The 26,922-nt window shown below is 47.9% G+C and overlaps 1 protein-coding gene and 1 pseudogene across 1 annotated transcript in view; one reads left to right on the forward strand and one right to left on the reverse strand.

Annotated features, from left to right (window-relative positions):
- Positions 1 to 26,922, forward strand: part of ASB3 (ankyrin repeat and SOCS box containing 3) — a 404,212-nt gene that overhangs the window by 321,035 nt on the left and 56,255 nt on the right. The gene's annotated exons all lie outside the window — the stretch shown is intronic.
- LOC134912782 (5S ribosomal RNA) lies at positions 23,380 to 23,498 on the reverse strand (annotated as a pseudogene).

Consider the following 26,922-nt stretch of genomic DNA (forward strand, 5'->3'; position numbering starts at 1 on the left):
CTTCGCGACTTGGTATCGCCGGCACCATGCATTTTTTATAGCCACAGCTAGGTGGGCTGTCTTAACTCTCCTCTGTGAGGGGAGAATTCTCAATAATCATCTCACCCCTTTTAACTCCTTTGTGGGTGGAATTTAAAAAAAAATCCCTTCTTAGTGGGTGTCTATGTCACAAAAGCAAGCTACTGTCCAAATGTCAAGTTCCTGGTCCTTATGGTTCAGAAGATTTTGTGATGAGTCAGTGGTATTTGCCTTTTTTATATATATAGATAGAATAAATACATACACATTTTTATATAATGTACAATATGAATGTACAATGTGAAATACAGTTCAACGGGTAAGATCACATATTATACCACTAAACCACTGTGACTTAACGCTTTGTGTTGAACATTTAGGCCCAAATGTATTAAGCCTTAAAAAGTGATTAAGTGGAGACGGATAAAGGGCGGTATCCTATTACCCACGGTAAAACATTCCGTTTTTCTCAATTTTTCCCGATGCTTCACCGATTTCTTTTTATAGGCTATCCTATTAGATCGCCTGTAAATAAAAATGCAGTTTCTCCCGAAAAAACACACAGGCTCAGTGAAACCTGTGTGTTTTTGTGAGAAGCAGCCCTGTTTTCACTTGAAAATGGGTCTGTTTCCAGGGATTTGGTTTTCGCCTGCTGAGACTCGCAATACAAAACCCCCAATACCTGCAGTGTCCCATACCCGCTGCAGCAACAGCAGGCTGGGACTGCAGGGACAGCCACACGGGCCTGGAGCCAGAACCCGGCGCTGCAGCGCTGTGACCTGCATCCCTCCCCCTCCTCCCCTGTGCCTGGCAGCGGTCACATGATGGGGTAGGGGTGGAGTTAGAGTGCTCCACCAGGAGCTAAGCAGAAGCGCAGTCAGGACATTGGTGGTCATTCCGAGTTGATCGCTAGCTGCATTCGTTCGCTGTGCAGCGATGAGGCAAAAAAACGGCACTTCTGCGCATGCGTATGCGGCGCAATGCGCCCGCGTGACATACTATTACAACGAACGATGTAGTTTCACACAGGGTCTAGCGATGCTTTTTTGTTGCACTGGCGGCCGCAGAGTGATTGACATGAAGTGGGCGTTTCTGGGTGTCAACTGACCGTTTTCAGGGATTGCTTGGAAAAACGCAGGCGTGTCAGAAAAACGCAGGTGTGGCTGGGCAAACGCTGGGCGTGTTTGCGACGTCAAAACAGGAACTGAACAGTCTGAAGTGATCGCAAGCGCTGAGTAGGTATTGAGCTACTCTAAAACTGCACAAAAAAACTTTGCCGCCGCTCTGCGATCCTTTCGTTCGCACTTCTGCTAAGCTAAAATACACTCCCAGTGGGAGGCGGCATAGCGTTTGCATGGCTGCTAAAAACTGCTAGCGAGCGATCAACTCGGAATGACCCCCATTAAGCAGCAGGGCCGGTACCTGGGGATACAGCTAGGAATGGACAGCATATTGGACAGGAGCTAGACTTTAACTTAATAGTTTACTAGGAAAGGTCTTCCCCTGGAGAGGCAGAGAACCAAGGGTACATATAGAGATAGGAGCTTCTGCACAAGCACAGATCCTATCCTTACTTGCCAGTGAGTAACTTTTCATCTCAGAGTGCTGCTAACCAAAGCGCAGTACCAGGCTATTAGTGTAACTAGGGTGCACTGTATATGAACGACAACATGCCGCCGCTGTCTGGCCCAGACCCCTGAAACACCATAGCAGATGTCTCAGACGTGGCACTGATAATCATGTGCAGAGTATGTGCAGATGTGTCCTCATACATCTTCGCTGCAGACACGCCAGACAGTGCTCCAGGTCCCGCAAGACTCGTTAGCTAGCGTTGGCGTCTTTTTTGCATGTTTTGCCGAAAAATGTGTATTGGTCGCAAGGCACCTGCAAGCTGTGCTGATTAATGTGGTATACGACAGTTGTATATCTGTGTGCGCCTACGTCTCTGAATCTGCATAGGAAGTGCTATGATACAGCGGCAGCTGCTTTTTTTCCACACCAAGTTCCTTGGTACTTCATATACAGAGTCAATCACACACAATATACAAGTGTCACATATCAGATTAATCAGCGCAGCCTTATGGTGTGTTCTTAAAAAAGACACCTGAGGCTAGCAGAGTTACACGGGGACCTGTCAGCTCACTCCCGCTGTGTGGCCATATAGCTTGGTATATTCCTTATGTTGCATCATAGCAATCACTATAGTAACATCAGCTCAGCATTCTCATCTATTTCAATCTTAATATCTCAATACTAATTTCTCTGACGTCCTAGTGGATGCTGGGAACTCCGTAAGGACCATGGGGAATAGACAGGCTCCGCAGGAGACTGGGCACTCTAAGAAAGAATTAGGACTACTGGTGTGCACTGGCTCCTCCCTCTATGCCCCTCCTCCAGACCTCAGTTATAATCTGTGCCCGGCTCGAGCTGGTTGCACACTAGGGGCTCTCCTGAGCTCCTAGTAAAGAAAGTATTTATTAGGTTTTTTATTTTCAGTGAGATCTGCTGGCAACAGACTCACTGCTACGAGGGACTTAGGGGAGAGAAGCGAACCTACCTGCTTGCAGCTAGCTTGGGCTTCTAGGCTACTGGACACCATTAGCTCCAGAGGGATCGAACACAGGCCCAGCCTCGGTCGTCCGGTCCCGGAGCTGCGCCGCCGTCCCCCTTGCAGAGCCAGAAGACGGAAGATTCCGAGGAGAAAATCGGCGGCTGAAGACTCCGGTCTTCATTAAGGTAGCGCACAGCACTGCAGCTGTGCGCCATTGCTCCCCATGCACACCACATACTCCGGTCACTGATGGGTGCAGGGCGCTGGGGGGGGGCGCCCTGGGCTGCAATTAGATTACCTTAAAAATGGCAAAAAACACATAATATAGTCTAATAAACTATATATGTGTAAAAATCCCCTGCCATAATATTAATTTAAAGAGCGGGAGAAGCCCGCCGAAAAAGGGGCGTGGCTATCTCCCTCAGCACACTGGCGCCATTTCCTCTTCACAGCTCCGCTGGAAGGACGCTCCCCAGGCTCTCCCCTACAGTTTCCAGGCTCAATAGGGTAAAAAAGAGAGGGGGAGCACTAAATGTAGGCGCAATACTGTGTATTATAGCTGCTATAGGGAAAATCACTTTGTGTAGTGTAATATCCCTGTGTTATATAGCGCTGTGGTGTGTGCTGGCATACTCTCTCTCTGTCTCCCCAAAGGACTTTGTGGGGTCCTGTCCTCAGTCAGAGCATTCCCTGTGTGTGTGCGGTGTGTCGGTACGGCTGTGTCGACATGTTTGATGAGGAGGCTTATGTGGAGGCGGAGCAGGTGCCGATAAATGTGATGTCACCCCCTGCGGGGTCGACACCAGAGTGGATGGATATGTGTAAGGTATTAACCGACAGTGTCAACTCCTTACATAAAAGGCTGGATGACGTAACAGCCGTGGGACAGCCGGCTTCTCAGCCAGTGCCTGCCCAGGCGTCTCAAAGGCCATCAGGGGCTCAAAAATGCATGCTACCTCAGATGGCAGACACAGATGTCGACACGGAGTCTGACTGCAGTGTCGACGAGGATGAGACATATACACAATCCACAAGGGGCATCCGTTGCATGATTACGGCAATAAAAAATGTGTTGCACATTTCTGACATTAACCCAGGTACCACTAAAAAGGGTATTATGTTTGGGGAGAAAAAGCAACCAGTGGTTTTTCCCCCATCAGATGAGTTGAATGAAGTGTGTGAAGAAGCGTGGGCTTCCCCCGATAAGAAACTAGTGATTTCTAAAAAGTTACTGATGGCGTACCCTTTCCCGCCAGAGGACAGGTTACGCTGGGAGACATCCCCGAGGGTGGATAAAGCGCTCACACGCTTGTCAAAAAAGGTGGCACTGCCGTCTCAGGATACGGCCGCCTTAAAGGAGCATGCGGATAGAAAGCAGGAGGCTATCCTGAAGTCTGTATATACACACTCAGGTACTATACTGAGACCTGCTATTGCTTCAGCATGGATGTGCAGTGCTGCAGCAGCATGGTCTAATTCCCTGTCTGATAACATTGATTCCCTTGACAGGGACACTATATTGCTAACCATAGAGCATATTAAAGACGTAGTCTTATCTATGAGAGATGCACAGAGGGATATTTGCCGGCTGGCATCTAGAATAAATGCAATGTCCATCTCTGCCAGGAGAGTATTATGGACTCGGCAGTGGACACGTGATGCGGATTCTAAAAGGCACATGGAGGTTTTGCCTTACAAGGGTGAGGAATTGTTTGGGGATGGTCTCTCGGACCTTGTTTCCACAGCAACAGCTGGGAAGTCGACATTTTTACCTCAGGTTCCCTCACAGCCTAAGAAAGCACCGTATTATCAGGTACAGTCCTTTCGGCCCCAGAAAGGCAAGCGGGTTAAAGGCGCGTCCTTTCTGTCCAGAGGCAGGGGTAGAGGGAAAAAGCTGCACCATACAGCCAGTTCCCAAGAACAAAAATCCTCCCCTGCTTCCACTAAATCCTCCGCATGACGCTGGGGCTCCACTGGTGGAGCCAGGTGCGGTGGGGGCCCGTCTCCGGAACTTCAGCGACCGGTGGGTTCGCTCACAGGTGGATCCCTGGGTTCTACAAGTGGTATCTCAGGGATACAAGCTGGAATTCGAGACGTCTCCCCCTCGCCGTTACCTCAAATCGGCCTTGCCAGCCACTCCCCAGGACAGGGAGGTAGTACTGGCGGCAATTCACAAGCTGTACCTCCAGCAGGTGATAATAAAAGTTCCCCTCCTTCAACAGGGAAGGGGTTACTATTCCACAATGTTTGTGGTACCGAAACCAGACGGTTCGGTGAGACCCATTCTAAATTTGAAATCCTTGAACACTTATATAAGGAGGTTCAAGTTCAAAATGGAATCGCTCAGGGCGGTTATTGCAAGCCTGGAAGAAGGGGATTACATGGTATCACTGGACATCAAGGATGCTTACCTGCATGTCCCCATTTACCCACCTCACCAGGTGTACCTCCGTTTTGTGGTACAAGACTGCCATTACCAATTCCAGACGTTGCCGTTTGGTCTGTCCACGGCACCGAGGGTATTTACCAAAGTAATGGCCGAAATGATGATACTCCTTCGAAAGAAGGGAGTTATAATTATCCCATACTTGGACGATCTCCTTATAAAGGCGAGGTCCAGGGAGCAGTTGTTGGTCGGAGTAGCACTATCTCAGGAAGTGCTACAACAGCACGGCTGGATTCTGAATATTCCAAAGTCGCAGCTGGTTCCTACGACGCGTCTGCTGTTCCTGGGTATGATTCTGGACACAGAACAGAAGAAGGTGTTTCTCCCGGAGGAGAAGGCCAAGGAGTTGTCATCTCTGGTCAGAGACCTCCTGAAACCAAAACAGGTGTCGGTGCATCACTGCACGCAAGTCCTGGAAAAGATGGTAGCTTCTTACGAGGCAATTCCATTCGGCAGATTCCATGCAAGGATCTTTCAGTGGGATCTGTTAGACAAGTGGTCCGGATCGCATCTTCAGATGCATCGGCTGATCACCCTGTCCCCGAGGGCCAGGGTGTCTCTGCTGTGGTGGCTACAGAGTGCTCATCTTCTAGAGGGCCGCAGATTCGGCATACAGAACTGGGTCCTGGTGACCACGGATGCAAGCCTCCGAGGTTGGGGGGCAGTCACTCAGGGAAGAAACTTCCAAGGACAATGGTCGAGTCAGGAGGCTTCCCTACACATAAATATTCTGGAACTAAGGGCCATTTACAATGCCCTAAGTCAGGCAAGACCCCTGCTTCAAAACCAGCCGGTGCTGATTCAGTCAGACAACATCACGGCGGTCGCCCATGCAAACCGACAGGGCGGCACAAGAAGCAGGATGGCGATGGCAGAAGCTACAAGGATTCTCCGATGGGCGGAAAATCACGTGATAGCACTGTCAGCAGTGTTTATTCCGGGAGTCGACAACTGGGAAGCAGACTTCCTCAGCAGGCACGACCTCCACCCGGGAGAGTGGGGACTTCATCCAGAAGTCTTCCAACTGATTGTAAACCGTTGGGAAAGGCCACAGGTGGACATGATGGCGTCCCGCCTAAACAAAAAGCTAAAAAGATATTGCGCCAGGTCAAGGGACCCTCAAGCAATAGCTGTGGACGCTCTAGTGACACTGTGGGTGTACCAGTCGGTTTATGTGTTCCCTCCTCTTCCTTTCATACCAAAGGTGCTGAGGATAATAAGAAAGAGAGGAGTAAGAACTATACTCATCGTTCCGGATTGGCCAAGACGGACTTGGTAACCGTAACTGCAAGAAATGATCTCAGAGGACCCTTGGCCTCTGCCTCTCAGACAGGACCTGCTACAGCAGGGGCCCTGTCTGTTCCAAGACTTACCGCGGCTGCGTTTGACGGCATGGCGGTTGAACGCCGGATCCTGATGGAAAAGGGCATTCCAGGTGAAAGTCATTCCTACGCTGATAAAAGCTAGGAAAGATGTGACAGCAAAGCATTATCACCGCATATGGCGAAAATCTGTTGCTTGGTGTGAGGCTATGAAGGCCCCCACAGAAGAATTTCAGCTGGGTCGTTTTCTGCACTTCCTACAGTCAGGACTGACTATGGGCCTAAAATTGGGTTCCATTAAAGTCCAGATTTCGGCCCTGTCTATTTTCTTTCAAAAAGAACTGGCTTCACTGCCTGAAGTTCAGACGTTTGTTAAGGGAGTGCTGCACATTCAGCCCCCTTTTGTGCCCCCGGTGGCACCTTGGGATCTCAACGTTGTGTTGGATTTCCTTAAATCACATTGGTTTGAGCCACTTCAGACCGTGGAATTAAAATATCTCACGTGGAAAGTGGTCATGCTTTTGGCCTTGGCTTCGGCTAGGCGGGTGTCAGAATTGGCGGCTTCGTCCTGTAAAAGCCCCTATCTGATCTTCCATATGGACAGAGCAGAATTGAGGACGCGTCCTCAATTCCTCCCTAAGGTGGTATCAGCGTTTCATTTGAACCAACCTATTGTGGTGCCTGCGGCTACTGGGGACTTGGAGGCCTCCAAGTTGCTGGATGTAGTCCGGGCCCTGAAAATCTATGTTTCCAGGACAGCTAGAGTCAGAAAGACTGACTCGCTGTTTATCCTGCATGCCCCCAACAAGCTGGGTGCTCCTGCTTCTAAGCAGACTATTGCTCGCTGGATCTGCTCCACGATTCAACTTGCACATTCTGCGGCTGGACTGCCGCATCCTAAATCAGTCAAAGCCCATTCCACGAGGAAGGTGGGCTCTTCTTGGGCGGCTGCCCGAGGGGTCTCGGCTTTACAACTTTGCCGAGCTGCTACCTGGTCGGGATCAAACACGTTTGCAAAATTCTACAAGTTTGATACCCTGGCTGAGGAGGACCTTGAGTTTGCTCATTCGGTGCTGCAGAGTCATCCGCACTCTCCCGCCCGTTTGGGAGCTTTGGTATAATCCCCATGGTCCTTACGGAGTTCCCAGCATCCACTAGGACAGAGAAAATAAGAATTTACTCACCGGTAATTCTATTTCTCGTAGTCCGTAGTGGATGCTGGGCGCCCATCCCAAGTGCGGATTGTCTGCAATACTTGTATATAGTTATTGCCTAACTAAAGGGTTATTGTTATGAGCCATCTGTTAGTGAGGCTCAGTTGTTATTCATGGTGTGATTGGTGTAGCTGGTATGAGTCTTACCCGGGATTCCAAATCCTTTCCTTATTGTGTCAGCTCTTCCGGGCACAGTTTCCCTAACTGAGGTCTGGAGGAGGGGCATAGAGGGAGGAGCCAGTGCACACCAGTAGTCCTAATTCTTTCTTAGAGTGCCCAGTCTCCTGCGGAGCCCGTCTATTCCCCATGGTCCTTACGGAGTTCCCGGCATCCACTACGGACTACGAGAAATAGAATTACCGGTGAGTAAATTCTTATTTATTCCCTTCCCAGAATCCTATAGTATTCTCATTCCCCTGCCCTACACTCTAATACCCCTTTTCCACCTAAGTACCGGGTCCAATCCAGGATGTTTAACCCGGCTACAACCCGCGTCGGCCCCGACGTTTCCACTGCACTTCGACACGGGTTATTCCCGGGTCGAATCTGTTTCCACTTAACCCGGGTAAGATCTGTAAAAGCTATTCATATCACTTGTTACTCGGGCCTGAAAACACGGGTAATGACCGTTTCCACTGCACAGTTACCCGAGTCGTTACCGTGTTACCGTGTTCAACCCAAGTAGCTACCCGGGTTGGATTCCAGGGTCACTCAACCCGTGTTGAGCTGTTTCCACTTACTAAAAACCCGCGTTGATGCGCGCCCCCGTGCAAAAACACAGGTAAATTTAGCTTTTGGAAAAGGGATATTAGTTGCAAGCCCCTGTTGACTGTGCTGAGGAGGAAAGAGAGTGAGAGATTTGGTGCTTTGCCATCAGAGTTCCATGGAGAAAAAGTCTGAAAGACACAAAGTTAATTATTTCTCTTACATCCATAGGGGATACTGGAGTGCAGTGTACTGTGGGGGTATAGATGGGGTCCGTGAGCCGGTGCACAATAAATTATTTAGTCTGTGTGTGTGCTGGCTCCTCCCCTCTATGCCCCTCCCCATCAGACCAGTTTAGAAATTTATGCCCTCAGAGCCGGTCACACTCTGGAGGGCTCCAGAGAATTAATCTTTTACTTTCACTTTTAGAAAATTTCTACAACAGATAGGCAGTTGGCTACTGCCTGCCTGCTACGAGGGAGCTGCTGGGGGGGTCCCTGGCTGCTGGGACACCGGTCCCGGGATATACTCACACCCAGTCATTTGAGGACTGAGCTGGAGCTCCCTGCAGCCCGTCGCCACCCAGCAGCAGCTGAATAGGCAGTGGTGAGTATAGGTCCGGGTCCCCGGTTAGCTCAAAGTTACAGCCTAAGGCTGTTCACAAAAAGGTGGATTCGGCCCCACTAACACCGCGCCCTCGTGGCACCAGTAATAGGGCGTGCTGACTAAAAGACGAGCTGAGTGCTAACGGAGCTGGTGGTGTCCTCTAGCTGAGGTGCCATTTTACAACGCAGGTTACAGAGTGGAAGCCAGCGCAGACCTCAGATCCCATACTACAGGGAGACAAGTGAGAGTAATAGCAACATGTCATATATAACTGTTATAGCTCATACATTATATACTAACAGTAACACTGCCTTGTTATTCATAGTATTAGCTATAAGGGCAGGTGTTGTGGCGTCTCTCTACAAAGCCCACAACTATCAAAGAGCTCTGTCTGCTTTTATGACTATGTCTAGCTAATACTGCACAGGGGTGTAGTAGGGTATGTCGGCGGCCGGGCTCCCGGCGACCAGCATACCGGCGCCGGAATCCCAACCGCCGGCATATCGACAGCTGGGCGAGTGCAAATGAGCTCCTTGCGGGCTCGCTGCGGGCACGGTGGCGCGTAGCCACGCTATCTATTCTCCCTCCAGGGATGTCTTGGACTTATACTGTGCCGGGATCCCGACAGCCGGCAAACTGAAGACCACCCCTGTAGAGGCCAGTACACATGTCCAGAGATGTGTGCTGAGCGATCTATCAGTGACCGCACAGCACACATCTCTCCCCCCGCTCAGCACAGCGCAATGTGTGCTGAGCGGGGTAACGGGGGGCCACTCAATTCACCCAGAAGGTGAAATGAGTGATGTGCTAGATTGTGCCTGCATGCAGGCACAATCTAACACCGGCGTTAGCGACACGCAGGGCCACGCATCGCTATCGCTGTGGGGCATACACAAAGAGATCCGTGCTTCTAAGCAATCTAGTCAGACTGCTTAGATTTTAAAGAACAGATCTCTCCATGTGTACCCCCCTTACCATTCATACACTGTTGTTATAAGAACTGTGGGCCTAATTCAGACCTGATCGCTAGCAGGCGTTTTTTGCAGATAGTCGCCGCCTACAGGGGTAGTGTATTTTAGCTGTGCAAGTGTGCGAACGCATGTATAGCAGAGCGGTACAAAAGATCTTGTGCAGTCTCTGCACAGCCCAGGACTTACTCAGCCGCTGCGATCACTTCAGCCTGTCCGGGACTGGAATTGACGTCAGGAACCCTCCCTGCAAATGCATGGACACGCCTGCGTTTTTCCAACCACTCCCAAAAAACGGTCAGTTGCCACCCACAAACGCCTTCTTCCTGTCAATCTCCTTGCGAAAGCCCATGCGAATGGATCCTTTGCACAAACCCATCGTTGAGCGGGCTTTGTACCCGTGCGACACACCTGCGCATTGAGGTGCATGCGCAGTTTAGTCCTGATCGCCCGCTGAACGAAAACGCAGCCTAGCGATCAGGTCTGAATTACCCCCTGTGTCTGATATATATCTGCATACCTTCTCCTGTTAACTATCTGGGTAAACTAGTGTTTGAAACTTGTTTTATTTTAGTGTGGGTGTGTGTAATTTTGCTGTGAGAAAATGGTGGGAAAATGCTGCATTAGTAGGATCTCTATTGTGAGCAGTGTATAATGCCCCCTACACATTGGCCCTCATTCCGAGTCGTTCGCTCGGTAATTTTCATCGCATCGCAGTGAAATTCCGCTTAGTACGCATGCGCAATAATCGCACTGCGACTGCGCCAAGTAATTTTACAATGAAGATAGTATTTTTACTCACGGCTTTTTCTTCACTCCGGCGATCGTAGTGTGATTGACAGGAAATGGGTGTTACTGGGCGGAAACACGGCGTTTTCGGGGCGTGTGGATAAAAACGCTACCGTTTCCGGAAAAAACGCAGGAGTGGCCGGAGAAACGGAGGAGTGTCTGGGCGAACGCTGGGTGTGTTTATGACGTCAAACCAGGAACGACAAGCACTGAACTGATCGCAGATGCCGAGTAAGTCTGAAGCTACTCTGAAACTGCTAAGTAGTTTGTAATCGCAATATTGCGAATACATCGGTCGCAATTTTAAGAAGCTAAGATACACTCCCAGTAGGCGTAGGCTTAGCGTGAGCAACTCTGCTAAATTCGCCTTGCGAGCGATCAACTCGGAATGAGGGCCATTAGGCGATATGTCGCCTAGGTGCCCGACGGGCGACCCGGCTGCGGGGGAGTGAGTGGCGGGGAAAGTTAAGTTTCTTCACTCCACCCGGCCCCGTAGCAATGCATGCTAATATGGACAAGTGTTTTCACAAAGCTGGATTAACAGCTCATAACTGACAGATCCAACGCATTTCGTCTACATTACTTCATCAGGAGTAACTATATGAAAAGTATGACCAAATCAATACTAAAAGAACTTTATATAAAAAAGTCACAAAGTAACCTTAAGGATGAATAAATTCATCTCCTATCGGGTGCCTAACAGAGGCTTAAAATACATCTCATCTGAAGATAACGACAACCATGTGCCAGTATTCACTGAGCCACCACAATGGTATAGCTGATTATACAAACATAAGATTTAGATAACCGCGGAAGGAGAAACAATTTGAGGATCCGGGGGGTCTCGGAGGACATTGCTCTCGATTGTCTTATTGGCTTCCTTACGACGGTGTTTAATGAACTCCTGGGCCGTGATCCTGCCTCAACCATCGAGTTCGATAGGGCCCACCGAGCCTTGAGACCCAGAGGTACACCGTCTGACCGCCCCCGATATATCATCTGCCGCCTACATTACTACGCAGAAAAGGAGGAGATCCTCCGCAAGACCCGACGCATGGATGTGATAGAGACTGCATCTCATAAAATCCAGATCTTTCAGGACCTATCGTGGTCGACCCTTCAAAAGCGAAGAGCTCTACACCCGCTCACTGCGGAGCTCCGGAAGCTGGGGATTAAGTATAGATGGGGCTTTACTTTCGGACTCCAGGTCTCGCAAAATGGGAAACTGTACTCCTTTAAGGACCCCTCCGACTTGCCTCTTTTCTGCCAAGAACTAGGTGTACCGCAGGTCTCTCTCCCAGATTGGCAGGAGTCCCTGACATGTGGTGTTCCCTCGGAACTTTCTCACCCTGACAACGACTGGCACCTTGTACACCGTAACCCGAAGCCTCCTAGAGAAAAGCGTTCCCTCACATAGTCAGTATAGCCATGAGGGTTTCTACATGATTCGGGACACTTACTTTAGTAATTTCAAACCCCTGTTTGGTTAGGTGGGTTTCTTGCCGATTCACGGGATTTCTTTGCTCTATGGCTCATACTCCCTTTGGAGATATGATCGAGGCATCGGGATCGTACTTGACCCGGCGGGTACCCATCTGACCTGACAGGGTTGGAGGTACTTGTTTTTGGTTATATGATGTTTCTCTAAAATGTTCTATAATTGTGTGATCGAACTGTTAGTTATACTTCTAATTGTGATATTGTTATACTTGTTGGGGCTGGGGCCGGCACCGACCCCCAGTTTGCCCCTACACCGCCCGAGTATTCTCGGTCTCTGATGCGACTAATGCGTCTGAGCTCCCGAGAGGCGGTAGTGTGTTCTTTTTCTAAGTTACTGATTTAATTTGCTGATTTTTGCCTGGGCTAGGTTCTTTGACCTACCCTCCTCATGCATTCTTTGCTTCTGTTTCATTCTTTTTCTCTTTCTCCTCCCACCCCCCGATGTGTGGTCCTCTGTTTCGAGAATCGTTCTGCCCTCCTTGCCGGACTCAGCATTTCTCCCTGATTCTAGATGATGGCGGTTGACCCCAAAGCGACGACAATAAAACTGGTCTCCCTTAACGTGAAGGGCCTTAATGTCCCGGAGAAACGCTCGAGGGTGCTTAGGGACCTCTTTGCATTCCGAGCCGATGTTGTCTTTTTACAGGAAATGCACTTCAAAGTAGGAGCGGCCCCGGTTCTCAGGGACCGTAATTACCCACACTCCTTTTATAACAACAACAGCAAGGGCAAGTCTTTGGGTGTTGCTATCCAAACGCTTGCCTTTTCGGGAAGTTACGTCTGTGTCTTTAGAGGAGGGCAGAACGCTCATGGTGAAATGTAAACTGTTTGATCAGTTCTACACATTCATTAATATATACGTCCCCAATCAATCACAACCTAGTTTCTTAGTGAAGGTTCTCAATCGTATTGCCCCCTTGGTTACGGGTATCCCAGTTATTGGAGGTGATCTTAATTGGACCCTCCAGCCGGAGGTGGATATCTCCGGGACGCCGGCTAGATCCTCCCTAGCATCGCACCGTAGAGTGCGCCGTTCTCTCCACGACCACCAGCTGGTTGACACCTGGAGGCTCCAACACCCCGGGGACAGGGACTACACGTTCTACTCCAGACCGCACGACACCTACTCTAGGTTAGATTACTTCCTCTTGCCCCACAGATTTCTGCATCTAGTTAAGGAAACTGACATAGGCTTGATTACCTGGTCGGATCATGCTCCTGTCTCCCTGACCCTGGAGACGTCTTACCCATACTCCAAGCAATGTACCTGGCGGTTGAACGAACAACTTTTAATGGATACGAGGTTTCAGCCCCAGATACTTGAGACGATGGAAAATTATTTTATAACAAACGAAACGCCGGATGTCTCCTGGGTTACGGTGTGGGAAGCACACAAGTGTGTTATGCGGGGGAAACTCATCCAGCTAGGTTCCATGCTGAAAAATTAAAGACTGGAGGAAAAGACTGTTTTACTTCAGTGGCTGAGGGATTTAGAGACACTGCACAAGACGGGTCCATCCTCACCGGTGCTGAACGCGCTCAACGAGACGAGAGCAGCTCTCAACACCCTGTTGTTTTTAGACATCAAAAGAGATTATAGGCTTTGCAGAAATCGCTTTTATCAATGGGGTAACAAACCGGGGAAGCTTCTGGCCAGAGCGCTCTGCGCGCAGAGAGCCACTCTATTTATCCAGTCGATACAGGATGCGGCGAGGACCCGCCGCACCCTCACCAAGGATATTGCTGAGGCTTTCCACTCTTATTACACTAACTTATATAATCTTCAGGAACCTAGAACCCCAGGATCACTATCGGCTACCCGGGATCTGGTGGCGGGATACCTCCGTGACGCAGGGCTCCCTAGAATATCAGAAGACGACAGCGCTTGGTTAGACTCCCCCTTTTCTCTTCCGGAACTGGAACAAGCCCTTAAGGAGGCTCCTTCCGGGAAGAGTCCGGGTCCTGATGGCTATACCGTCTCTTATTATAAGCTTTATAAAAATTCCCTCTTGCCTAAAATGTTACTGGCGTTCAACGAGGTTTCTGATAATTGTGGTTTCTCCCCTCAGTCATTAGAGGCTTTTATCACAGTTATACCAAAGGAAGGGAAAGACCCGGCTCAATGTGCCAGTTACCGCCCGATCTCCCTCCTTAACACAGACATCAAGCTGTTTGCTAAACTTATAGCAAACAGATTGAAGCTGCTACTCCCCAATATTATACACTCGGATCAGGTGGGTTTCATACCTGGGAGGGAGGCCTGTGATAATACGACCAAAATTATCGACTTGATGCATTTAGCTTCACATAGCCATAACCCAATAGTGGTGCTCTCTACTGATGCCGAGAAGGGATTCGACCGAGTTGATTGGGTATTTATAGAGGGGGTCCTGCGTCACTTGGGGTTGGGACCTGTCAGCTTGAATCGCATCCTGGCACTGTACAACTTCCCTACTGCAAGGATCAAAATTAATGGAGACTTGTCCCACCAGTTCTGATTAGGAATGGCACTAGACAAGGATGCCCTCTTTCGCCCCTTATCTTCGTCCTTTGCATGGAGGCCTTAGCGGGTTCCATTAGGCTAAATCCAAACATCTCAATACTCACGGTAGGGGGCAGAGAATACAAACTCGCGCTGTTTGCGGACGATCTGCTAGCTATTATATCGAACCCGGTGGTTTCTGTTCCCAACCTGATGTCCGAACTTGATAGATATGGCTCCCTGTCCAATTTTAAGATTAACCTTTCTAAGTCAGTGGCAGTGACTGTGTCAATGCCCTCCCGGGCTCTCGACGGCCTCAAACAATCATTCCCCTTCCACTGGCATCCCTCCAGCTTTAAATACCTGGGGTCACTTTACATAAAGATTTATCACGCCTTTTTGAGGAAAATGTCAAAAAATTACTCATCTCACTTCGCTCCGAGTTCCGGGACTGGGGCAACAGGAGGTTATCCTGGTTGGGGAGGCTCAGTGTCATTAAAATGAACGTTTTACCGAGAGTCCTCTATCTCCTCCAGGCGCACCCAGTTTTCATTCCCAAAACTTGGTTCAGAGATCTACATAATTTAGTTAGGGACTTTGTATGGGGGGACAAACGGCCCCGCTTTCAACATGCCATTCTTTTTCGCCCTAAACATAAAGGTGGCCTTCAGCTACCGCACTTCACACTGTATTATGAAGCTATAGTTCTCCATAGAATCTTGGAATGGTCACGCTCACATGACATAAAACAGTGGGTCCATATCGAGGGAGCGGCGCTACCCACCCCTATTGCCTATTACCCTTGGTGCTCAAAGATGCCACACATAGATCACCCTACTATTGGTCCTACACTTTCACGCTGGAGTAGACTTAGGATTCTCCCGTATATTTCCTCTAAATACTCTCCTCTGACCCCGCTGCTTTATAATCCAGATTTCCCGCCGGCGGTCTCAGGCCAGGGATTTGATTCATGGAGACTGGTGGGGGTGACGCGTGTTGGCCAGCTGGTGGAGCGTGGAGAGATAATCCCCTTCCCCTTGATGCAATCTAAGTGGAATCTCCCGCCTTCGGAGATTTGGAAGTACCTTCAGTTGAAACACTTTGCCCTGGGGATTAATGTCCGCCCGAGCCTGACTAGACCATTAACGATTTTTGAGAATTTATGCTCAGAACCATCCCGTCCACTGCACTTCCTCTCAAAATGTTATAGATTTTTGATTGTGAACCAATTCCCAGATCTCCCTAAATATGCCAGAGACTGGGGCCATGACATACAGACGGATTTGTCAGAGGAGGACTGGGAGAAGAGTTTCCAAGCCACCTTTGTAAGTTCCTCAAGTTATTCGGTTCTCGAAACGCATTTCAAAGTTTTATCTCGGTGGTACAGATGTCCCCAAACACTGGCTAAAATGTTCCCTAATGTACCAGACATGTGTTGTAGATGTAATACTCAAACGGGTTCCCGATGCATATCTGGTGGGATTGCTCCATACTTCGTCCCTTTTGGGATAAAGTCATTGCAACGTCAAAATTGATCGTCGGTTCGGAGGTCCCCTCTGAGCCTGCCTTCTGGCTTCTCAACTGTGTTACATGGCCCCTGTCGACCTACAAATAATAATAATAATATACTTTTTCTCTGACGTCCTAAGTGGATGCTGGGACTCCGTAAGGACCATGGGGAATAGCGGCTCCGCAGGAGACAGGGCACAAAAGTAAAGCTTTAGGATCAGGTGGTGTGCACTGGCTCCTCCCCCTATGACCCTCCTCCAAGCCCCAGTTAGATTTTTGTGCCCGAACGAGAAGGGTGCAGGCTAGGTGGCTCTCCTGAGCTGCTTAGAAGTAAAGTTTAAATAGTTTTTTTATTTTCAGTGAGACCTGCTGGCAACAGGCTCACTGCATCGAGGGACTAAGGGGAGAAGAAGCGAACTCACCTGCGTGCAGAGTGGATTGGGCTTCTTGGCTACTGGACATTAGCTCCAGAGGGACGATCACAGGTACAGCCTGGATGGGTCCCGGAGCCGCGCCGCCGGCCCCCTTACAGATGCTGAAGAGTGAAGAGGTCCAGAAATCGGCGGCAGAAGACGTTCCTGTCTTCATTAAGGTAGCGCACAGCACTGCAGCTGTGCGCCATTGCTCCCAGCACACTTCACACAGCGGTCACTGAGGGTGCAGGGCGCTGGGGGGGGGGCGCCCTGGGCAGCAATGTAAATACCTCCTATGGCAAAAAAAAAAAAAATACATCACATATAGCCCCTGGGCTATATGGATGTATTTAACCCCTGCCAGTTTTCCAGATAAAAGCGGGAGAAGAGCCCGCCGAGAAGGAGGCGGAGCCTATCTCCTCAGCACACGGCGCCATTTTCCCACACAGCTCCGCTGGTAGGAAGGCTCCCAGACTCTCCCCTGCACTGCACTACAGAAACAGGGTACAACAGAGAGGGGGGGCACTTATTTGGCTAAAAATATATATAAGCAGCTATAAGGGATAGACACTTATTATAAGGTTGTCCCTATACAGTTTATAGCGCTTTGGTGTGTGCTGGCAAACTCTCCCTCTGTCTCCCCAAAGGGCTAGTGGGGTCCTGTCCTCTATCAGAGCATTCCCTGTGTGTGTGCTGTGTGTCGGTACGTTTGTGTCGACATGTATGAGGAGAAAAATGATGTGGAGACGGAGCAGATTGTCTGTAATAGTGATGTCACCCCCTAGGGGGTCGACACCTGAGTGGATGTACTGTTGAAAATTACGTGACAGTGTCAGCTCTGTATAAAGACAGTGGTTGACATGAGACAGCCGGCTACTCAGCTTGTGCCTGTCCAAACGTCTCATAGGCCGTCAGGGGCTCTAAAGCGCCCGTTACCTCAGATGGCAGATACAGACGCCGACACGGATACTGACTCCTGTGTCGACGGTGAAGAGACAACCGTGATTTCCAATAGGGCCACACGTTACATGATTGAGGCAAGGGAAAATGTTTACACATTTCTGATAATATGAGTACCACCAAAAAGGGGTATTATGTTTGGTGAGGAAAAACTACCTGTAGTTTTCCTGAATCTGAGAAATAAAATGAGGTGTGTGATGATGCGTGGGTTTCCCCCCGATAACAATTGATAATTTCTAAAAAGTTATTGGCAGTATACCTTTTCCCGCCAGAGGTTAGGGTGCGTTGGGAAACACCCCCTAGGGGGGATAAGGCGCTCACACGCTTGTAAGAACAAGGGCTCTACCCTCTCCTGAGATGGCCGCCCTTAAGGATCCTGCTGATAGAAAGCAGGAGGGTATCCTAAAATGTATTTACACACATACTGGTGTTATACTGCGACCAGCAATCGCCTCAGCCTGGATGTGCAGTGCTGGGTTGGCGTGGTCGGATTCCCTGACTGGAAATATTGATATCCTAGATAAGGACAGTATATTATTGCCTATAGAGCATTTAAAATATATGCGAGATGCACAGCGGAATATTGCCGACTGGCATCAAGTATAAGTGCGTAGTCCAATTCTACCAGTAAAGTGGTCAGGTGAGGCGGATTCCAAATGGCATTTGGAAGTATTGCCTTAAAAAAGGCATTTGGGGTCGGTCTTTCAGACCTGGTGGCCACGGCAACAGCTGGGATATCCACGTTTGTACCCCAGGTCGCCTCTCAAAATAAGACGCGGTATTATCAGGCGCAGTCCTTTGTTGGCAAGCGGACAAAAGGTTCCTCTTTTCTGCTCGTGACAGAGGGAGAGGAAAAAGGCTACAGAGATGAGCCAGTTCCCAGGAACAGAAACCCTTTCCCGCCTCTGCCAAGCCCTCAGTATGATGCTAGGGCTTTACAAGCTCAGGCACGATGAGGGCCCGTTCTCAATGAATTTCAGTGCGCAGTGGGCTCACTCGCAAGTAGACCCCTGGATCCTTCAGGTAATATTTCAGGGGTACAAATTGGAATTCGAGACGTCTCCCCCTCGCCTTTTCCAAAAGTCGGTTTTACCGACGTCTCCCTCTGACAGGGAGGCAGTTTTGGAAGCCATTCACAAGCTGTATTCCCAGCAGGTGATAATCAAGGTACCCCTCCTGCAAAAGGAAACGGGGTATTATTCCACACTATTGTGGTACCGAAGCCAGACGGCTCGGTGAGACCGATTCTAAATCTAAAATCTTTGAATACAGAGGTTCAAATTCAAGATTGAGTCACTCAGAGCAGTGATTGCGAACCTGGAAGAAGGGGACTACATGATGTCTCGGGACATCAAGGATGCTTACCTTCATGTCAAAAAATTTACCCTTCTCACCAAGGGTACCTCAGGTTATGGTACAGAACTGTCACTATCAGTTCAGACGCTGCCGTAGGGATGGTCCACGGCACCCCGGGTCTTTACTAAAGTAAGGACCGAAATGATGATATTCCTTCGAAGGAAGGGAATTTTAGTTATTCTTTACTTGGACGATTCCCTGATAAGGGTAAGATCCAGGGAACAGTTGGAGGTCAGTGTAGCACTATCTCAGGTAGTGTTGCGGCAGCACGATTGGATTCTCAATATTCCAAAATCGCAGCTGGTTCCGACGACTTGTCTTCTGTTCCTAGGGATGATCCTGGACACAGTCCAGAAAGAAGGTGTTTCTCCCGGAGGAGAAAGCCAGGGAGTTATCCGAGCTAGTCAGGAAATTCGACGATTCCTACATTTCCTGCAAACAGGAGTGTCTATGGGCCTGAAATTGGGGTCCATTAAGGTTCATATTTCGGCTCTGTCAATTTTCTCACAAAAAGAACTAGCTTCAGTCCCTGAAGTTCAGACGTTTGTAAAAGGGGTACTGCATATACAGTCTCCTTTGGTGCCTTCAGTGGCACCTTGGGATCTCAATGTAGTTTTTGGGTCCCAAAAGTCACATTGGTTTGACCCACTTAAATCTATGGAGTTAAAATATCTCACAGGAAAAGTGGTCATGCTGTTGGCTCTGGCCTGGGCCAGGCGCGTGTCAGAATTGGCGGCTTTATCCTGTAAAAGCCCTTATCTGATTTTCCATTCGGACAGGGCGGAATTGAGGACTCGTCCTCAGTTTCTCCCTAAGGTGGTTTCAGCGTCCACCTGAACCAACCTATTGTGGTGCCTGCGGCTACTAGGGACTTGGAGGACTCCAAGTTGCTAGACGTTGTCAAGGCCGGAAAATATATGTTTCCAGGACGGCTGGAGTCAGAAAATCTGACTCGCTGTTCATCCTGTATGCACCCAACAAGCTGGGTGCTCCTGCTTCTAAGCAGACGATTGCTCGTTGTATTTGTAGTACAATTCAGCTTGCACACTCTGTGGCAGGCCTGCCACAGCCAAAATCTGTTAAAGCCCATTCCACAAGGAAAGTGGGCTCATCTTGGGCGGCTGCCCGAGGGGTCTCGGCTTTACAACTTTGCCGAGCAGCTACTTGGTCAGGGGCAAACACGTTTGCTAAATTCTACAAATTTGATACCCTGGCTGAGGAGGACCTGGAGTTCTCTCATTCGGTGCTGCAGAGTCATCCGCACTCTCCCGCCCGTTTGGGAGCTTTGGTATAATCCTTACGGAGTCCCAGCATCCACTTAGGACGTCAGAGAAAATAAGAATTTACTTACCGATAATTCTATTTCTCGTAGTCCGTAGTGGATGCTGGGCGCCCATCCCAAGTGCGGATTGTCTGCAATACTTGTATATAGTTATTGTTACAATAACATCGGGTTGTTTATTGTTGTGAGCCATCTTTCAGAGGCTCCTACGTTTTATCATACTGTTAACTGGGTTCAGATCACAAGTTGTATGGTGTGATTGGTGTGGCTGGTATGAGTCTTACCCGGGATTCAAAATCCTTCCTTATTATGTACGCTCGTCCGGGCACAGTATCCTAACTGAGGCTTGGAGGAGGGTCATAGGGGGAGGAGCCAGTGCACACCACCTGATCCTAAAGCTTTACTTTTGTGCCCTGTCTCCTGCGGAGCCGCTATTCCCCATGGTCCTTACGGAGTCCCAGCATCCACTACGGACTACGAGAAATAGAATTATCGGTAAGTAAATTCTTATTATTTGTCATTAACAAGACAGCAACGTGATGTCAATGAAATACAGATAGGAACAATTCGTGTGAAGAGAATAAACAATAAAAAACCATGCTCTAGTTATACAAAGTCTAACACTGATTTAACACTAGGCCTAGTGATCATTTAACATCCGAACGGCTGTTGGAAAAAAACTGTACGACATACGATTAGTGTGAGCACGGATACTCCTAAAACGTTTTAAAGATGGCAATCTATCAAAAACCATACAATTTATGTGACTTTCATCAGCCAGAATACACCTAGCTTTCCTTAGCACTCTTTTCCCATAAGAGTCCTTCAAACAAGGCAAAGGTACCCCAATAATCTTACTAGCAGTTTTGACCACACGTTCCAGGGCAATACGTTCGGCTACAGTGCAGTTCCCAAACCATACTATAATCCCGTATGTCAAAACGCTCTCAATAATACTTTGATAAAACTTGACGAAAGTGCTCGTACTCAAGCAGACCGCCCTGAGTCTCCTTAAGAAAAAAAGGCGCTGCTGCGCCTTCTTAATCAAAAAATTACAATTTAAGGACCAAGTTAAATCATTTGCAATATACATACCCAAAAATTTAAATGAATCCACCTCCTCAATTGGCCTACCATCCAAAAATACAGGAAGTAATGGTCTATTGCTGCCACGTCTAAAATCAACAACCATTTCCTTCGTGTTTGATGTATTTAAAATCAAACTATTTACTTTACTCCATTCCTGTAAGCGTAAAATTTCAAGTCTATAAAATGTCTCATCATTTCCACTTATCAAACCTACAACTGCTAGGTCGTCTGCAAATTTCACCACTTTAACAGAATCTGAGACTGAAGAACAATCATATGTAAACAAGGAATATAATAACGGGCTCAAAACACACCCTTGCGGAACTCCCGTACCTATACGGACCTCACTAGACACAGATTTACCTAGCCTAACAAATTGTGGCCTATCAGTCAAAAAATCTAAAATCCAATTACACATAAAACCATTTAAGCCCAAATTAAAAAGCTTAAGAACCAAGGATGCCGGAACAATAGTATTAAACTCAGAACTAAAATCCACAAATAAGATTCTCACGCAAGTCCCTTTCTTATCCAAATGGGTCAAAGCCTGATGTAAAACCGTCAACGCTGCATCTTCCGTGGACCGATTCTGCCGATAAGCAAATTGAAAAGGATCAAAATTTTGAGGAAAATGAGATTTGATATGTTTTACCATCAATCGCTCAAAACATTTCATAACTAATGATGTTAACGCGATAGGTCGATAATCATCAAGACATTTGGGCGTTCCCTTTTTAGGTATAGGAATAATTTCTGTGACCTTAAAACAGTTTGGTATTCTACAAACATGTAAAGAAATATTAAAAATGACCGTAAAAATCCCAGCCAATTGATTACTACATTTCCTAAGGATTTTACCCTGGATCCCATCCGAGCCAGCAGATTTGCCCATACTAACACCTCATTACTAAAGTTTCTTAATAGTGCAGCCAAAGCGGTTGTTACGGTTCGCTGGCGATCTATTGAACCCCCTACCATGAGGGAGTGGGTCGCCAGAGTAGACTGGTATATGACTATGGAGGAGCTGCGGGTGACACCAGAGACCGATCGGAGATTCACGACTACCTGGTCCCCTTGGTTAGAATTTAAGTCCTCACAAGCTTACCCGACATTGCTGCTCTAACTTGGGCCCTTCACGTTGCCTTCTACTTCCGATTCCTAACTGTCATATTATTGTTAACTGAGGAGAGATGTTGCTAGGTCGGCTTCCTGATCTGACCGGACCTGGACAGCCCACACTGTCTTTCCCCTCCCCTTTCTTGGATCTCTTTTTTTTCCACCCTGTACTCTTTTCTGTCCTTCTCTTCTTTATCTGTCTTAGTGTTTAGAAACGTTATGCCCAGACAGCTTTAACCTAGAGAGGCCGGATTTGACCTCGAATTAAAGGTATTGACTTGGTCACTGAGCTTATATACAACTGGCCATAATAACTATGTTTACTGTTATTGCTTATATCTGTCGGATTGAGTTTTCCTGTATTTTCAGTTGAACATTTATTGAAAAAAAAAAAATGTTCCAAATACTTATAAAAGACAAAAATTAGTATTAGGATGAAAAGAGCGGTATTTCCGCCACACTTCCAGTTCACTGGTGCCCTCTGTGCGCATGCCCAGTACTTCCGCGCCAGCTGTCATCTCCGGAGGTAGACGTTCATAGAGCCCGGACATTGATGTCGCTGTGTCATACATTGCGGCGCCCATTTTCTTAGTCATGTGTGTTAAATTCAATGCGGCGCCCATTTTGGTGGAGACCAGGGTGCAGGAAAGTCTTCATTTTTTATCAACCGGTTTCCATGGAAATGAACAGAAAAAAGTGTAAATAATAGAAAGACATGTAATTCTTAATATCTAAAGTGCATACTTAGCGATCTCAAGCAGGGAACAGGATTACTATTAATGATTTAAACATAACAATTATATATGATACTAGTGCATTAAATATATTTACAGGTGAATGTACAGTGCTGTGCTGAATTAAAGTGCCTGTGCTACAAATATAATTAAAGATGTAATTATAATATAAAGTACTGAAAGTGTCATTTAAATGCTACTGATCAGTGATTAATAATAAAGAAGTATATTAGACTGTAGTTATTTAGTTACTACTTTTGTGAATATATTAAGTAGAATCTATTGACACAATTGTAAAGGCACTAGGTATTTTCAGTCTGGATTACAGTACCTGATCTTCCCAGGTGGTCTCCCTTCTGGTACTGATCATGCCCAACACTGCTTCGCTTCCAAGATCGGACGGGATTCTGCATTTTCCAGTGTGGTTTGACTGTAGCAGTTTAATATCGTACATGTGACAAAAATACAGTGAATTTACAGTAGGTACAGAGTTAATTAGAATAAAGTGAACTATTATATCAAATATATAGTGGCGGGGAGTATGGGGTGAGATGGGCTAGGGAGTACAGGGATTAGGAATGGGGGGAGGGGAACTATGGGTTTGGATAAATCAGAAATCCTTCGGGAGGTACGTTTTTCACAAAAAAGGGGCGATTTCATATTTCTAATTGAACCCCATAGGATGTAGGGTCCGTAATTGGAAAATCCAAAACATTTCACGGCGTGAAAGTTTGTTGGCTAGGTCGCCTCCTCTCTCTCCCAATTTTACCAGGTCAGTAGCTTTAAAAGTCAGTGCATCAGGGTTGGAATTGTGTGCTACATTAAACTGTTTAGACACCACGTGATTTTCCACCTTGTTCTTAATATTACGAACGTGTTCTTGTATCCTCATCTTAAGTGGTCTCTTGGTTTTCCCAACATATTGTTTTCCACAGTCACATTCCAATATATAAATAACAGATTGGGTGTTGCAGTTTATAAAGTCTTTTATTTTGTACTCCTTTATGTCCTTGGTATCTTTTTGATATCAAGGACGCATATCTCTACTTCCTGATCTGACCTACACATCAGGCATTCCTACGCTTGCCTAAATATCAGTTCTAAGCACTTACTTTTGGCCTCTCACCAGCCCGAAGGTCTTCACGGGGTTAATGGAGGAGATGATTTTCAACTCAATGCTCTGGGGATCACATTGTTCCATACCTGGACGAGCTGCTCATTAAAGCCACCTTCCAGGGAACTCTTTTCACAAGATTACTCTCACTCACAACACAGAGACTGCAAATTTTGCGAATAATACTAGGAAAGGGTACCCTGTCCCTCAATATGGCCCAGACTGTTTTAGCTATGGTGCAGCTAGTTCTACAGACACGTCAGGTCTCCATTCATCTTGGCGTCCGTCTCCTACCCAAGATGATCGCATCCTTTGTGGCCATTTAGTATGGCAGATTTAACTCGCAGCCATCCTCGTAGCATCTCCGCTCTGACTAGTTGGGTTCACACCTGCACATGCATTATATAAGCGCCTAGTTCCTCAAACACCACTGTCCCTGCAGTGGTGGTTGCTGTCACCATTTAAGATAGAGGATCGCTCAGTCAACAATCACTGGGTGCTTCTGCCCACGGATACAAGTCTCCAGAACTTGGCAGCAGTAACACAGAGCTCTCAGTTCCAAGGTCACTGGGCCAGGTCAAACACCACACTCTACAATAACCATGTTGAAGTTGAAAGGATCTTCACCACACTAGGCCAGACGTTTCCCTGGCTATAGGGTCGGCCTGTTCAGGTTCAGTCCAGCAATGGCACGACCATGGCATACGTCACTCACCGTCCAGTTACGAGAGGTCGAGTGGCTATGAGACTGGAAGCCAGGATACTCTACTGGACAGAGAGGTATGCCGCTCCTATTTCGGTCATCCTCATTTCGTGAGTTGACAACTAGAAGGCTACTTTCTTTAAAAAAAAAAAAAGTTACACCCAGGGGAGTAGCGTCTCCACCCTCGGGGTTCCAAAAGGTGGTTTTAAGGCAAGGATGGCCAAAAGCTTGATCTCTGATCATCAAGAAACTTCAGATACTGCTCCAGGACAAGCATCCCAGAGACATTGGCAGTGGATACTTTACCGCCTCCCTCGACCTTTTAGGGAATTTTTGACGTTTTTCTCTTCTTCCACGTGTGTTCAAGTGTCTAAATAGGAGGAGAGTTCTGGCAATCCTCAGGGCTTCATTTTTGTGGTACAGCCTGCGGTTCAGCCTCCCCTATCCTTTACCGCCTTGAGAGGACCTGCTTCAGTGGGTCCCTTTCGTTATCCGGTCTTCTAGGGCTGCGTTTAACAACCTAGCTGTTCACAGGGTAGTACCAGCTACTGGCAACAGGGACCGCCATACATGTGGTTCCTATTCTGGCGACATAGGTCTGGGGTTTTACCCCTGGGTAGGCGATCAGTGACAGGATGGAGGTCACTTCCAGGCACTACTATAGGATTGGACGCAGTTTGTCTTCTAATGGAACAGTGCCTGTATCCTCCGCCTGTTTTGGTTTGGTGGGGAGTTCTTCCAATTCCTGCAGGCAGGGCTGGATAGACGTTCCTACAGGGGGTTCTACACCTCTAGCCTCCATACATTCTCCCGCCGCACTTTGGGTTTGAATGTTTTTTCTCTCTCCTGGAAGACAGTTATTCTTCTGGTTTTGGCATCTGCGGGGCGCTTATTGGATTTGGGGGTCACTGTAGTACACGCCTTCATGTCTCCTTTTCATGCCGACGGGGCGGACCTTGGACCTCGCCAGGTTTTCCTTCCAAAGGTTTTCTCATCCATTCACTCTTGTGGTGCCTGTTCTTACAGATGCCTTGTCAGTCTCGTAGACACTAAATATGGTGTGGATTCTTCACATTTCCATAGAGGGTATGGCCGTTATTGCGGAGTCGTCTCCCTCTTCATTCTGGATGCTGCACCCTAGAATAGGCTGCCCAGTTTCCAAGCAAGTTCCTTCACAACAGCTGCGCTCCGTCACACTCCCGCCCATAATGGGAGCTTTGGGACGTCCCCACAGTACACTGCACTCCAGTATCCCCTATGGATGTAAGAGAAAATTGGATTTTGGTACTTACCGATAAATCCTTTTCTCGGAGTCCATAGGGGATACTGGAAGCCCTCCCTGTGCTCTTCTTCCTACAAGCATGTTCAGGTTGTGTGTTGGTTTGCTGTCGCTTATAGCTGGTCATTCCGAGTTGATCGCTAGCTCCTTTCGGTCGCAGCGCGGCGTTCAGGCTAAAAATCTGCGTTTTTGCGCATGCGTATGGGCCGCAGTGCGCACGCACAAAGTACTTTTACACAAAAAAAGATCGTAACTACCCACACTCCTTTTATAACAATAACGGCAAAGGTAAATCTTTGGGTGTTGCTATTTTGCTGTCCAAACGCTTACCTTTTCAAGAAATGACGCCTATATCTCTAGAGAAGGGCAGAACACTCCTGGTAAAATGAAAACTGTTTGATCAGCTGCATACGTTTATTAATTTAATCCCCAATCAATCACAGCCTAGTTTCCTAGTGAAGGCTCTTAATCGTATTGCCCCTTTGGTTGAAGGTATTCCAGTTATTGGAGGTGATCTTAACTGGACTCTCCATCCGGAGGTGGACATCTCTGGGACACTGGCTAGGCCCTCCCTAGCATCGCCCCGTAGAGTGCGTCGCTCTCTCCACGACCACCAGCTGGTTGACATCTGGAGGCTCCAGCACCCCGGGGATAGGGACTACACGTTCTATTCGAGGCCGCACGACACCTACTCCAGGTTAGACTATCTTCTCTTGCCCCACAGATTTCTGCATCTAGTTAGGGAAACTGGTATTGGATTAATTAT

Source organism: Pseudophryne corroboree, chromosome 4, assembly GCF_028390025.1.
Source record: "Pseudophryne corroboree isolate aPseCor3 chromosome 4, aPseCor3.hap2, whole genome shotgun sequence".
Classification (NCBI taxonomy): domain Eukaryota; kingdom Metazoa; phylum Chordata; class Amphibia; order Anura; family Myobatrachidae; genus Pseudophryne; species Pseudophryne corroboree.